Genomic DNA, 15,053 nt, shown 5'->3' with positions numbered 1-15,053 from the left:
GGGATTATTTTATGTATTTAGAAATAATAGTACCACCTTTTTTTCTCTTTTTTTTTTTTTTCTCTCCAACATTTGTGGCACTTGCGTGGCGCCCCCTGATGGACGGCGCCCTTAGCATTTGCCTATACGGCCTATGCCACGGGCCGGCCCTGATAATAATAATAGACTAGATTCATACAGCACTTTTGTAGACACTCAAAGCGCTTCACAGAGAAGTGAGAACCCATCATTCATGTACTGCACTGTGCAATCTACTAATAAAAGTATCAATCAATGGCATTCTGTGACGTCACAACTTCTGAGTCGCGTTTTGATTGGTCACCGAGCCGGAAGCGATCGCAGCGTGTTGGCTGACAAGCATGTAAACAAATGTTAATGTTTGACCAAACAATTGGATGGAATGCCGGCTGGAGACGCTGTAGTTGAAGTAAGTGCACACCTAATTAACTACTAACGACACGATTGCGTGCTATTGTAGTTTGAGGTAGTCCCCAACGACGTGCTAAGAGTTAGCCACACTGCTAACGTTGTAGCAGCGTATATGCTAGCAAACCGGAAGGTGGAATGAGGTCAAATCTCAACTATTCGTTCACTTATTGGAATGTGAGCGTATATAAATGATGGTAAAAGAAAAAATGTACTGTAAATATAAGGAACATGACTCGGTGGCTACTTAGTATTCGCGTGTTTTAGCAACTCAAGGTAGCTAGCAGCTAGCTAAACATCGACACATCAACCTACGTTAAAATGATGGCTTAACTTAACTTGAATGTTCGTAAATATATATCACGACATAAACATATTCCTGTCTTTAAGAAGGGGAACCTGAGGATGTGTTCCAACTAGGGCTGGGCGATATATCCTTTTTTTTAATATCTCGATATTTTCAGGACATATCGCGATACACGATATATATGTGGATATGTTTAGTCCATGTCACCATACACCATATATACAGGTAAAAGCCAGTAAATTAGAATATTTTGAAAAACTTGATTTATTTCAGTAATTGCATTCAAAAGGTGTAACTTGTACATTATATTTATTCATTGCACACAGACTGATGCATTCAAATGTTTATTTCATTTAATTTTGATGATTTGAAGTGGCAACAAATGAAAATCCAAAATTCCGTGTGTCACAAAATTAGAATATTACTTAAGGCTAATACAAAAAAGGGATTTTTAGAAATGTTGGCCAACTGAAAAGTATGAAAATGAAAAATATGAGCATGTACAATACTCAATACTTGGTTGGAGCTCCTTTTGCCTCAATTACTGCGTTAATGCGGCGTGGCATGGAGTCGATGAGTTTCTGGCACTGCTCAGGTGTTATGAGAGCCCAGGTTGCTCTGATAGTGGCCTTCAACTCTTCTGCGTTTTTGGGTCTGGCATTCTGCATCTTCCTTTTCACAATACCCCACAGATTTTCTATGGGGCTAAGGTCAGGGGAGTTGGCGGGCCAATTTAGAACAGAAATACCATGGTCCGTAAACCAGGCACGGGTAGATTTTGCGCTGTGTGCAGGCGCCAAGTCCTGTTGGAACTTGAAATCTCCATCTCCATAGAGCAGGTCAGCAGCAGGAAGCATGAAGTGCTCTAAAACTTGCTGGTAGACGGCTGCGTTGACCCTGGATCTCAGGAAACAGAGTGGACCGACACCAGCAGATGACATGGCACCCCAAACCATCACTGATGGTGGAAACTTTACACTAGACTTCAGGCAACGTGGATCCTGTGCCTCTCCTGTCTTCCTCCAGACTCTGGGACCTCGATTTCCAAAGGAAATGCAAAATTTGCATGGTTGGGTGATGGTTTGGGGTGCCATGTCATCTGCTGGTGTCGGTCCACTCTGTTTCCTGAGATCCAGGGGATCGAACCCCACCATTTTCATATCTGCATTCACCGAACCCTTCTTTAGTGAAAAATACATTTATTTTTTTCAAATTCAAGACAAAGTTATATGTTTTTGGTAACACTTTAGTATGGGGAACATATTCTAAATAACAAAGACTTAATTTACAGTTATTTGGACACTAGGGGAACATATTCTAAGTAATAAAGACTTAATTTAGAGTTATTTGGACACTAGGGGAACATATTCTAAGTAATAAAGACTTAATTTAGAGTTATTTGGTTAGGGTTAGGGTCAGGGTTAGAGGGTTAGGGTTATAATAAGGCCATGCCGAATAAGGCATTAATAAGTACTTAATAATGACTAGTTAAGAGCCAATATGTTACTAATTTGCATGTTAATAAGCAACTAATTAATGGTGAATATGTTCCCCATACTAAAGTGCTACCATGTTTTTTTACTGGTGCATAAAATGAAGCGTGCATGAACATCACCGTGTTCAAAGAACAAAACCAACACAGTGCATAAACTCACAACAAATGACACACCCGCAAATCAGTCAAGTGTTGCCGTTTCCGTAATACGCCGATAGGGAGAAGTTCGTATTTACACAATGAGTCGGGTGTGTTTTGACCTCCCCCGAACCCCTGAGGCCGACTCACCGAACCCCTAGGGTTCCATCGAACCCAGGTTAAGAACCACTGCTCTAGCGGGTGATTTTTTCAAATGATGCTACAAATTAGCAGTGGTGCTAACGCTTTTGCCGCATACTTGACATATTACTGTTGTCTGTTCGACATATTCCCACTTGAAGCCAAACCACCGCCAGATGATGGGCTCCCTGCTGTTTTTCTTGGGAATTAATTCTTCCTCCATTTGTTACCAGATTCGCACCTTCTTTCTCTCGTATTACCACGAGCATCACAGCTAACTTTACCCATGCCGCTACCTCTCTGCTCGGCGAGGGTGTATGACATTGCACGCGCGACAGTATGTGACGTATGTAAGAAGGTGCGCTTGCTTTATGTCTCTGTGAGAAGGAGAGACAAGAAAGATTGGAAAAAAGCCTGTAGAGTAATGCCTGCATCTAAAAGCAACTGCGTGAGAACGTATACTCCAATATCACCATATAGTCATTTTCTATATCGCACAGAGACAAACCCACGATATATCCAGTATATTCCATATATCGCCCAGCCCTAATTCCAACTATCGTGGGATAACACTCCTCAGCCTTCCCGGTAAGGTCTATTCAGGTGTACTGGAGGGGAGGCTACGTTCGAACCTTGGATTCAGTTAAAAGTTAAAGTTCAGGAGGAACAGTGTGGTTTTCATCCTGGTCGTGGAACTGTGGACTAGCTCTATACTCTGGGCAGGGTCCTTGAGGGTGCATGGGAGTTTGTCCAACCAGTCTACATGTGCTCTGTGGACTTGGAGAAGGCATTCGACCGTGTCCCTCGGGAAGTCCTGTGGGGAGTACTCAGAGAGTACGGGGTATCGGACTGTCTGATTGTGGCGGTCCGCTCTCTGTATGATCAGTGTCAGAGCTTGGTCCGCATTGCCGGCGGTAAGTCGGACCCGTTTCCAGTGAGGGTTGGACTCCGCCAAGGCTGCCCCTTGTCACCGATTCTGTTCATAACTTTTATGGAGAGAATTTCTAGGCGCAGTCAAGACGTTGAGGTTATCCAGTTTGGTGGCTGCAGGATTAGGTCTCTGCTTTTTGCAGATGATGTGGTCCTGATGGCTTCATCTAGCCAGGATCTTCAGCTCTCACTGGATCAGTTCGCAGTCGAGTGTGAAGCGACTGGGATGAGAATCAGCACCTCCGAGTCCGAGTCCATGGTTCTCGCCCGGAAAAGGGTGGAGTGCCATCTCCGGGTTGGGGAAAGAGACCCTGCCCCAAGTGGAGGAGTTCAAGTACCTCGGAGACTTGTTCACAAGAGAGGGAAGAATGGATGGTGAGCTCGACAGGCGGATCGGTGCGGCGTCTTCAGTAATGCGGACGCCGTATCGATCCGTTGTGGTGAAGAAGGAGCTGAGCCGGAAGGCAAAGCTCTCAATTTACCGGACGATCTACGTTCCCATCCTCACCTATGGTCATGAGCTTTGGGTTATGACCGAAAGGACAAGATCACGGGTAAATGAGTGTCCTCCGGTCTCTCTCTTAGAGATAGGGTGAGAAGCTCTGCCATCCGGGAGGAACTCAAAGTAAAGCCAGTGCTCCTCCACATGGAGAGGAGCCAGATGAGGTGGTTCAGGCATCTGGTCAGGATGCCACCCGAACGCTTCCCCAGGGAGGTGTTTAGGTTAGGGCACACCTGACCGGTAGGAGGCCACAGGGAAGAGTCTAGGCTTCCCTGCTTAGGCGACTTGACTTCGGATAAGCGGAGGAAAATGGATGGATGGATGGACTTATTATTTTGCATTTATTATATGTTGCCTTTCGTCTTGAGTTCCAGGATGTTGTGTGAAGTGCTTTTCTCATCGTTATGGTTCCTGTTTGTCATCTTCTGGGTGGAGACCATCGGTGTGTGGCTGTTTCTCTCCATGTTCTACCAAGACACAACCTTCTATCACTGGAGTGATGGGTAGGTCATGCTTTTCACACTCACATTTCCTGCAGGAACACAAAATAATCCACTACTGTCTTGATTTGATGAAAAGAAGGCACAAGGCCAATCAGAATGTTTGAGTGTTAGAATGATATCATGTATATTAACTGCATTTTTATGATACAGGGTATTTTCAGATGATTCTGGACAGCTGATATACATGTTGAGTAGGTAAGAGTTTTGCATTTTATCACCAACCTTTACCAAAAGCAGGTACGAGCGTGTCAAATTGTTGTCAAAATTGGATCTGGAAATGATCATTCACACGTTCATTTCGTCTCGCATTGACTATTCTAATTCTCTCTTCACTCTTTTGAACAAGTCAACACTAACAAGACTTCATACGGTACAAAATGTGGCTGCCAGACTTTAGAACAGTCCATATCACCCTCATTTGATCCAGTCTTCATTGGCTTCCAGTTAAATTACACATTGAGTTTAACATTTTAGTCCTGACATTCCGTCCGTTGCATGGTGGGGCCCCTCAGTACATCACTGACTTGTTATGCCCCAACTTTTCAGTTGCATGGTGGGCCCCTCAGTACATCACTGACTTGTTATGCCCCTACTCTCCAGTTGCATTGTGGGGCCCCTCAGTACATCACTGACTTGTTATGCCCCTACTCTTCAGTTGCATGGTGGGGCCCCACAGTACATCACTGACTTGTTAAAGTTAAAGTTAAAGTACCAATGATTGTCACACACACACTAGGTGTGGCGAAATTATTCTCTGCATTTGACCCATCACCCTTGATCACCCCCTGGGAGGTGAGGGGAGCAGTGGGCAGCAGCGGTGGCCGCGCCCGGGAATCATTTTTGGTGATTTAACCCCCAATTCCAACCCTTGATACTGAGTGCCAAGCAGGGAGGTAATGGGTCCCATTTTTATAGTCTTTGGTATGACTCGGCCGGGGTTTGAACCCACAACCTACCGATCTCAGGGCGGACACTCTAACCACTAGGCCACACTATGCCCCTACTCTTCAGTTGCATGGTGAGGCCCCTCAGTACATCACTGACTTGTTATGCCCCTACTCTTCAGTTGCATGGTGGGGCCCCTCAGTACATCACTGACTTGTTATGCCCCTACTCTTCAGTTGCATGGTGAGGCCCCTCAGTACATCACTGACTTGTTATGCCCCTACTCTTCAGTTGCATGGTGGGGCCCCTCAGTACATCACTGACTTGTTATGCCCCTACTCTTCAGTTGCATGGTGAGGCCCCTCAGTACATCACTGACTTGTTATGCCCCTACTCTTCAGTTGCATGGTGGGGCCCCTCAGTACATCACTGACTTGTTATGCCCCTACTCTTCAGTTGCATGGTGGGGGCCCTCAGTACATCACTGACTTGTTATGCCCCTACTCTTCAGTTGCATGGTGGGGCCCTCAGTACATCACTGACTTGTTATGCCCCTACTCTTCAGGGTCTTCTAAAGATCCCCAAAAACTCATTTTAAAACCCTGGCATTCTAGACTATAGCTCCCAGACTCTGGAACAACTTGCACCAGACCCTTCCTGATCTTGACTGTGTTGACACTTTTTAAGAAACATTACAAAACTTCTCTTTTTAGTAAAGCTTTTAGTTAATGCATCTTTTAACTATCATTTCTAATCACCTTTTTATGATGTTGCCCCTGTTTTTTTCATTGAATTGTTTTACTTCACCTATGTTTTGTACAGGACTTTGTCATTTGGTCTGTGAAAAGTGCTTTATAAATACAATTTACTTACTTACTTACTTGCTGATACCATATGGGTGATGTTAATCGCTCCCTTACTCATCATTGTAACATTAAAGGACACATACTGCATACCTGCCAACTACTCCGGTTTTCCCGTAATTAGTACGGTTTTCATCAACCTATTCCGGGTTACGGTTGCAGTGATTAAAAAATACGGTTTTTCATTAATTAAAAAAAAATTTTTTTTTGTAAGTTTTATTCACGAAATCGCGTAACAACAATCACAATCGACACTGCTTCCCGTAACTTCCTATCGAGCCATTCCGAATGCCATGCGCGAGGCTACTTATAGCACCGCTGCCAAGCACGAGGCACCAGTTGCCATTGTTTCCAAACGAGCGAACGATCATGGAATCAGTTGGAGAAAAATCGCAAACGAGTCTTAAACCGAAAAGAAAACTGCAGTCATTCCGTGAAGAATATTCAAAAGCCTATCCGGGAATAATTATCCGTTCCAAAAAGGGTGAAAACTACGCGAATTGCACCTTGTGCAGACAAGATTTTTCGATCGGACACGGAGGAATTAGCGATGTAAAAGACCACGTTGGGACAAAAAAACACAAGTCTAATGCCGTTGCTAGCGATACAAGTGGAAAACTTTCAACGTTTTTCGGATTTTAGCCACAACAAGGTAATGACACCAATGTTATCTATTGGAATTGTTTAGTACTGTTATACTGTTAAAAGTGTTTATACTATTTATGCTTTCAAGTCCAAGTTGAAGAAATCTTGTTAAATGTTGACAGCATAACTACCAAAATACAGAATTATGTCCTTAATATTTTTGCAGTGCTATTTCTGTTGAAAAGTTCAAATGATTACATTAGAGATGTGATGTGCCACTTTTCAAGTGTCTGATGGCTTCAATTAATTTTCATGAATTTTTCATATTTTGAATTCTTTTGAAAGGCTTACAAAAAAACTACATTTGAATTGTAATTCCATGCTATTGACAGGACTATTAATTTTAATGAAGTTAGCTTACCATGTTTACAGTATGATAATTGTGATAGAAATGTGAATTTTAGGCACAGAATATTTTTTACAATTGAACAAGGCAGTAGATTATACAAGCTTGGACAGAAAGTTAATAATGACACCAATTTTTTTTTTTAATGGAATTGTTTAGTACTGTTTTACCATTTGTTTACTATAAAAAGTGTTTATACTGTTTATACTTTCAATTAACAAATTGAAGTCTTGTGAAAGGTTGACAGGATAACTGGCATTAACTGTCAAAATAATTTCAAACTATTGAAGTTAGCTTACAGAATAAACATGTCAATCAACCCATATGATTTTTGCTGTAATATTTTTGTTTTGAAAAGTCACTGTGACTGATAGAAAAGTGATGGTTTTAGCAACATTTTAACCTGTCTGAATGCTAATAATCATTTTGCGTCGGGGGGCGAACCTGAACCCCCCACCAGGACTTTGTCCTGGACCCTGGCTACTAGGTTTTTCTGATTTCAAAAGTTGGCAGGTATGCATATATATATATATATATATATATATATATATATATATATATATTATTCACAAACCTTATGAGACAACCACACACCACTTTCTCTTTTATGCACAATTCTACATGGTAGGAGTGTAACGGTATGTGTATTTGTATTGAACCGTTTCGGTACGGGGGTTCCGGTTCGGTTCGGAGGTGTGCCGAACGAGTTTCCACACGGCCATATTAAGTACCGAGGCACAACACACGGCATGCTAGCAGCTAACGGGCTCAGTGTTTCCCACAGGACAGGCATCTATTTGTGGTGGTGTGGTCAGGGGGCGGGGGGTGGCGGCGGCAGCGGCGATGACCAAGAAGAACGCGGAGTTGGAATATAATTACAACACTTTATGTACATATTTATATACAGATTTGAACAATTAGTTACTCACTGAAATATATTTATTAATTGTGGTTCTTACAAAAAATATATCTTATAAAATATAAAAGCTAAAATGTCTCTTAAAGCTCTGCCCCTTTAATTAGTGCATACTAAATAATTTAACTTTATCAATAAAGATACTAAACTTACCGTGCTGGGTGTTATACAGCCATGACTTAAATTGTGGCATTTTTAGCCATTCTGGATCGAACCCAGTCGCTCTATGTTTTGTCGTGGTCCTCTCTATAAGGCACATAAGAATATAAATTAGGACCCTTTTCATGAGAAAAGTGCATTTCTGATCTGACCCTGCTTTATTTTTCAGTGTTTGCTGAGTCTCACCTGTTGCCTCCGCCCTAGCTGGCTCTACATGCTGCCTGTCTTCCTCCTCTCCTACAACATCTCCCTGCGTACTTACTATCCCTTCCTCCTCACCCTCTCTTACTGCCTCAGCTGCCACAGCTGCGGCACTAGTTGAAGCCTGGAAGTATTGGAAGCAAATTAATTTTCACACTGATGGACGTCTGTTCACTTTCCTTATGAGTGTCTACACTGTTTTGATAATACCTCCTGTAGGCCTACCTCCTCTCCAAGTCGAGCCCTTTTCGGTCGTTGAAAATATTTTTCTATACATCATCTGTGTGAAGGAGTGAACATCCAACATTAGAATTTATTACTAACGAGCAGAACTGCTTTATGTACAGTGCCGTCTAACCTTAAGCGGCAGCAGCTCAACACATGCGGGGTTCAACGTTAAGGTTTTTGTCTACTTGCCCGACTTCTCAAATCTACTTGCCCCAATATTTTTACTTGTCCTGCCTAGGTTTTTTTCTGGCTGAGTAGTGCTCATGGCTTATATCTTACTAAAATCCTTCCCGTTGACTATTTACAACACTACACAGTATTTATTATTATTATTATTATCTATAATTACATTTAAATGGCATTACCGTATTTTCCGCACCATAAGGCGCCCTGGGTTATAAGCCGCGCCTTCAATGAACGGCATATTTCAAAACTTTGTCCACCTATAAGCCGCCCCGTGTTGTAAGCCGCATCTAACTGCGCTAAAGGAATGTCAAAAAAACAGTCAAATAGGTCAGTCAAACTTTAATAATATATTAAAAACCAGCGTGATGTGGGCGCGCATGGAATCGTATATCAACATGGACGGAGCTGCGTGAAAAAAGCCACCCGGCCTCTTCGCGTAAACTTAAACTTACCTTAACCACTCGCTCATCTTTTCTTCATCCATCCCTTCGAGTTAGCTTTTATGATGACGCCGGCTGGAAAGGTCTCTTTTGGCAAGGTCTTCCTTTTGAATATCACCATGGGTGGAAGTTTCTGGCCATTAGCATGGCAAGCTAGAACCACAGTGAAGGATGACTTCTCATTCCCTGTGGTGCGAATATTCACTGTACGTGCTCCCGTTGTATCCACAGTGCGGTTCACAGGAATATCAAAAGTCAGTGGAACCTCGTCCATGTTGATAATGTTCTCTGGCCGGATCTTTTTTTCAGCTATCTTGTTTTTACAATATGCACGGAAAGTAGCCAGCTTTTCTTGAAAGTCTTTAGGCAGTTGCTGTGAAATAGTAATCCGTGTGCGGATGGAGAGATTGCGTCTTTTCATGAACCGGATCCCTGTCGCTTAGTAGGAGCCATTTTGTGGTCTTTACAGATGTAAACACACAAAGGAAATGAAACGTACGGTAATATCCGCACGCTTTTTCTTCTTCTACGCGGGCGGGTGGTTGCTTACAGTAGAAGAAGAAGCGCTTCCTGTTCTATGGGGGCGGGTGCTTACCTTGGCGGTTGCTTGCGTAGAAGAAGAAGCACTTCCTCTTCTACGGGGAAAAAAGATGGCGGCTGTTTACCGTAGTTGCGAGACCGAAACTTTATGAAAATGAATCTTAATATTAATCCATATATAAAGCGCACCGGGTTAAAAGCCGCACTGTCAGCTTTTGAGTACATTTGTGGTTTTTAGGTGCGGCTAGTAGTGCGGAAAATACGGTACATACATGTAAAATTAAATGCTATTTCACATTATTTGACCAGTAGCAGTTACACCCATCTGAACAGGTCAGCCACCTGTTTAAAGCCCGATCACAGTTGAAATCTTGAAATGAAGGGCCTTTAATGGCCAAAACATTAACCTGGACAACATTTTAACAGCTGGTTCGCTCAGATTTTATTATTTTCATTGCATTCACATGCTGCAGTGGACAGTGGACAATTTAGCTTCAGTATTAAGGCAGTAACTGAAGCACCGTCTCCACGTGCGTTTATTGACAACAGGGTTATAACCTGGACACGTTAGCTCGTCGGTATGGTAACAGGTGACTGTTACTGCGTGCGTCTGCCCCGGCCCCGAGTCAAACAGTGGCGGTGTTAATGAAGCAGCGTCAGGCTGCTCACAGTCAGTGAAACGCCAAGACGTCTTACCCTCGTATTTTGATCCGGTCGGTCCGTTCTTCTTTTACTCGTCTTCTTCTTCTTCTTCTTCTGGCCCACCAGGTGAATTAAGTGCTATTGGCGGAGTTACAATGCATAGTAGGCTACCGCCACCTACTGCACCGGAATTGTAACTACAAGCTACATTCACAGATGGAGTCCCATTGCTTTTATGAGCGGTCGAGCGAGTCAAAAGCCGAAAAATCTATTTGTGGCGGACGTAATTCTTTCGTGGCGGGCCGCCACAAATAAATGAATGTGTGGGAAACAGTGGGGCTACGACAGACTGACCATACATCCTCTTTTCACCGGACATGTCCTCTTTTGCGGAGATTCTTAAATGCCTCAAATGTCCGGCATTTTGAGTTAGGGTTGCGTGTATTTTCAATGTACGTTCAGGGTTAAGAAGGGGTTAAAAACAAAACAAACAGCAGCATTGGTGAGGGAGGGGCAGAGACAGAGAGAGAGAGAGAGTTATGATAAACGCGCATGCGTCGCCAGGCTCTGCTTTTTATCCATAGATTTATCACATTTAATTTTTTATTATCTATAGCAGGGGTGTCAAAAGTGTGCCCCGGAGGCCATTTGCGGCCCACAGCTAATGTTTTAAAGGCCCACGGCACATTCTAAAAATACTATTAAAATAAACAAAAACATAACAAAAGTGAAATAAAAAAGCTTAAAGGTTAAATGTAATTTAGAAAAAGTTGCAATGTTGACTCTTTCAAACTGTCATTGCTCAAAACATAATATTGAATCAAAATCAATGTTATTATGAATTATTGACCTATCCAAGGTTCCTATTACTTCACATCAAATATCCCACTAAGAAAAATATTTTTGGTGGAAGATTTTGCCAATTTGGTAAATAAATAACCCAAAAATGTATATTTTGTTGTTTTCTTACTGTACCGAAAATGAACCGAACCGTGACCTCTAAACCGAGGTACGTACCGAACCGAAATTTTTGTGTACACCCCTACTAAATGGTAAAAAAAAATAATTTATATTTATTATTGAAGTCACAAAGTGCATTATTTTTTTTAACATGCCTCAAAACAGCAGCTTGGAATTTGGGACATGCTTATAAATTGGGGGGGGGGGGTGTATATTGTAGTGTCCCGGAAGAGTTAGTGCTGCAAGGGCTTCTGGGTATTTGTTCTGTTGTGTTTATGTCGTGTTACGGTACGGATGCCCATCCATCCATCCATTTTCTACCGCTTATTCCCTTTTGGGGTCGCGGGGGGCGCTGGAGCCTATCTCAGCTACAATCGGGCGGAAGGCGGTGTACACCCTGGACAAGTCGCCACCTCATCGCAGGGCCAACACAGATAGACAGACAACATTCACACTCACATTCACACACTAGGGCCAATTTGGTGTTGCCAATCAACCTATCCCCAGGTGCATGTCTTTGGAGGTGGGAGGAAGCCGGAGTACCCGGAGGGAACCCACGCAGTCACGGGGAGAACATGCAAACTTCACACAGAAAGATCCCGAGCCCGGGATTGAACCCAAGACTACTCAGGACCTTCGTATTGTGAGGCAGATGCACTCATCCCTCTTCCACCGTGCTGCCCGGTGCGGATGTTCTCCCGAAATGTGTTTGTCGTTCTTGTTTGGTGTGGGTTCACAGTGTGGCGCATATTTGTAACAGTGTTAAACTTGTTTATACGGCCACCCTCAGTGTGACTTGTATGGCTGTTGACCAAGTATGCATTGCATTCACTTGTGTGTGTGAAAAGCCGTAGATATTATGTGACTGGGCCGGCACGCAAAGGCAGTGCCTTTAAGGTTTATTGCCGCTCTGTACTTCTCCCTACGTCCGTGTACACAGCGGCCTTTTAAAAAGTCATACATTTTACTTTTTGAAACCGATACCGATCATTTCCGATATTACATTTTAAAGCATTTATCGGCCGATAATATCAGCAGTCCGATATTATCGGACATCTCTAAATATTATCGCACATTTAAAGGGCAACTGTGCTTTTTTGGAATTTTGCCTATCGTTCACATACTTTATGTATACCGTATTTTCCGCACCATAAGCCGCCCTGGGTTATAAGCCGCGCCTTCAATGAACGGCATATTTCAAAACTTTGTCCACCTATAAGCCGCCCCGTGTTATTAGCCGCATCTAACTGCGCTAAAGGAATGTCAAAAAAACAGTCAGATAGGTCAGTCAAACTTTAATAATATATTAAAAACCAGCGTGATGTGGGCGCGCATGGAGTCGTATATCAACATGGACGGAGCTGCGTGAAAAAAGCCACCCGGCCTCTTCGCGTAAACTTCCCTTAACCACTCGCTCATCTTTTCTTCATCCATCCATCCCTTCGAGTTAGCTTTTATGATGACGCCGGCTGGAAAGGTCTCTTTTGGCAAGGTCTTCCTTTTGAATATCACCATGGGTGGAAGTTTCTGGCCATTAGCATGGCAAGCTAGAACCACAGTGAAGGACGACTTCTCATTCCCTGTGGTGCGAATATTCACCGTACGTGCTCCCGTTGTATCCACAGTGCGGTTCACAGGAATATCAAAAGTCAGTGGAACCTCGTCCATGTTGATAATGTTCTCTGGCCGGATCTTTTTTTCAGCTATCTTGTTTTTACAATATGCACGGAAAAGTAGCCAGCTTTTCTTGAAAGTCTTTAGGCAGTTGCTGTGAAATAGTAGTCCGTGTGCGGATGGAGAGATTGCGTCTTTTCATGAACCGGAAACCTGTCGCTTAGTAGGAGCCATTTTGTGGTCTTTACAGATGTAAACACACAAAGGAAATGAAACGTAATATCCGCGCGCTTCTTCTTCTTCTACGCGGGCGGGTGGTTGCTTACAGTAGAAGAAGAAGCGCTTCCTCTTCTATGGGGGCGGGTGCTTACCTTGGCGGTTGCTTGCGTAGAAGAAGAAGCACTTCCTCTTCTACGGGGAAAAAAGATGGCGGCTGTTTACCGTAGTTGCGAGACCGAAACTTTATGAAAATGAATCTTAATATTAATCCATATATAAAGTGCACCGGGTTATAAGGCGCACTGTCAGCTTTTGAGTAAATTTGTGGTTTTTAGGTGCGGCTAATAGTGCGGAAAATACGGTATATATATATATATATATATATATATATATATATATATATATATATATATATATATAAAATAGGTTATTACCTGTATTAGCCGTTCTTCAATATTTATAACACACGGGAAAGAGAAAGACGTGTGTTCTTGTCTCACATAAGAGTGGTAAATAGGCAAAACAAACAAAAAAAAGAAACAATCCACCTTTTATTTCTATTTGTGGAAATACAAAATGTATTAAATGGTATACAACTTTGAGGATAACCCTTTTTACTGCTCTGTGTCTTCCCAGAGTTGATACTCACGTGCAGTAAAAGATGGAGGCCAGTAGAACACGGAGGACTCCTGAAAGAACTCTTGACTTTAGGGATCTTGCAAGTGGGTCACTCGTCATTAAAAGAACAAAAGCACCTGCTTGTTGAAGTGTACAATTTTTGGTTCCATCTACAGTAGTCTGTACACTCTGATCAGAGTCTAAAATGAAGTTTATGTGGAGCCCGCGCATTAGAAAATATCTATTTTATTACAATATAATTCTAATCCCTAAGGAAAAATGTGTGGTGTGTGTTTAGTGTCCATGCATGATAACACACACACAGGATGAACACATGTAAATATGAACAGAAAAGACATTTGTATCTTTCCACCACCACTCTCAATTCTTTTTGAAGGTTCTTTCCCCTTCCTCTCCTTATTTGTGTATTCATTAGAATATGTTTTATCATTGTGTCTATGCAACTGAATGTGTGACTATATGCAGATATGCTTGAAAATGGTCACATTTCACTAAGGTTATATTCGAGTGTGCATTGAAGCCCAGTTTCAAACATGATCAAAATGTAAACATGCAGTAATAATCTTACTTTTTTGAAGAAGTACATCAATAAAATGTGCAGTTTGGAAAATAAAAGTGAGCTGCATTATGGAGATTATTCAATGTGTACTTTGTGTCTGCAAAACATCTTTAATAGAATAGAAAGTACTTTATTGATCCCTGGGGGAAATTCAGCACCACAGTTCGCTCACAATAGACAATAAACACTTAGGTATTTTTTTTTTACATGTGAATAATATGAATACAGTCTATTATACAGCATTATTCACATGTGAATAATATAAATACAGTCAATTATACAGCATTATTCACATGTGAATAATATAAATACAGTCTATTATACAGCATTATTCACATGTGAATAATGTAAATACAGTCAATTATACAGCATTATTCACATGTGAATAATATAAATACAGTCTATTATACAGCATTATTCACATGTGAATAATATAAATACAGTCTATTATACAGCATTATTCACATGTGAATAATATAGTCTATTATACAGCATTATTCACATGTGAATAACATACATACAGTCTATTATTCACATGTGAATAATATGAATACAGTCTATTATACAGC

The 15,053-nt window shown here is 42.0% G+C and overlaps 1 long non-coding RNA gene across 1 annotated transcript; it reads left to right on the top strand.

Moving 5' to 3' along the window:
• The first annotated feature begins 287 nt into the window (after positions 1 to 287).
• On the top strand, positions 288 to 14,562 carry LOC133614295 (uncharacterized). Its single transcript, XR_009816558.1, has 4 exons — positions 288 to 427; positions 4,308 to 4,442; positions 4,593 to 4,637; positions 13,923 to 14,562. It is a non-coding gene; the product is annotated as an uncharacterized lncRNA (long non-coding RNA).
• Positions 14,563 to 15,053: the final 491 nt, after the last annotated feature.

The sequence above is a fragment of the Nerophis lumbriciformis genome, linkage group LG17, assembly GCF_033978685.3.
Source record: "Nerophis lumbriciformis linkage group LG17, RoL_Nlum_v2.1, whole genome shotgun sequence".
In the NCBI taxonomy this organism is placed as follows: domain Eukaryota; kingdom Metazoa; phylum Chordata; class Actinopteri; order Syngnathiformes; family Syngnathidae; genus Nerophis; species Nerophis lumbriciformis.
This window is presented reverse-complemented; position numbering and strand designations above follow the sequence as displayed.